Genomic DNA, 805 nt, shown 5'->3' with positions numbered 1-805 from the left:
TATCCGTGACTGCAATACTTTAGGCGGGATTCTGATCCCATACCTTTGCTAATAAACACTATTTATACTGAGATAACATGAAAAAAATGTCATCCAAACCTGAAGAAAGTCAGTTCCCTTTCATCCTTTAAACCTGTAAATACGCTCTTACACCTTGCTCCTTTTCTTAGCCGACACACGCAGCAAGTAACATGAAGAAAACACATGCATACATGAGGTGAAATTTTGTTTTCAGATCCAGATATCCCCTTTCAGAATAATGTATTATTTTTTTATATTTTTAACATCATCATTTACAATGTTGGATAGTCTTGCACATCCTTAGTTTAGAAAAATGTATTATTACCGTATTGGCCCGAATATAAGACGACCCTGATTATAAGACGACCCCCCTTTTTCCAGATGTACCTTTTGGAAAAAGGCTTTTTAAAAACAAATCTTGTTTTTTCTCAGTAAAACACATTTTGTCTTCAATTATTTTCATGTTGCATATTTTTCCTATTTTCATTTTTGTTTTGAAAGTATAGTAAAAACTGGTAAAAAGTACCAACAATCACATTTAAATAATATACACTTTTTGATATACCATTTAAAAAAACATAAAAAAACAGGTAGCCCATCTGAATTAGGACATTTAGGCTATCCATCTAATAGTAGCTTACCAAAATCTTATTAACAGTAGAAGTTAAATTTTACTGTAGTCTTCAAATCTGGGTACTGTCTTACGTTTTAAAATCACAAAGGGAGTTTGATCCCATCAGGCTAACGTGACAGTCACGACTCATGCAGCTGTAAGCTTTTCTTT

The sequence above is a fragment of the Sinocyclocheilus grahami genome, unplaced genomic scaffold (genome assembly GCF_001515645.1).
Source record: "Sinocyclocheilus grahami isolate Dianchi unplaced genomic scaffold, SAMN03320097.WGS_v1.1 scaffold1863.1, whole genome shotgun sequence".
NCBI classification, from domain to species: Eukaryota; Metazoa; Chordata; class Actinopteri; order Cypriniformes; family Cyprinidae; genus Sinocyclocheilus; species Sinocyclocheilus grahami.
Note: the sequence above shows the minus strand (reverse complement) of the source record.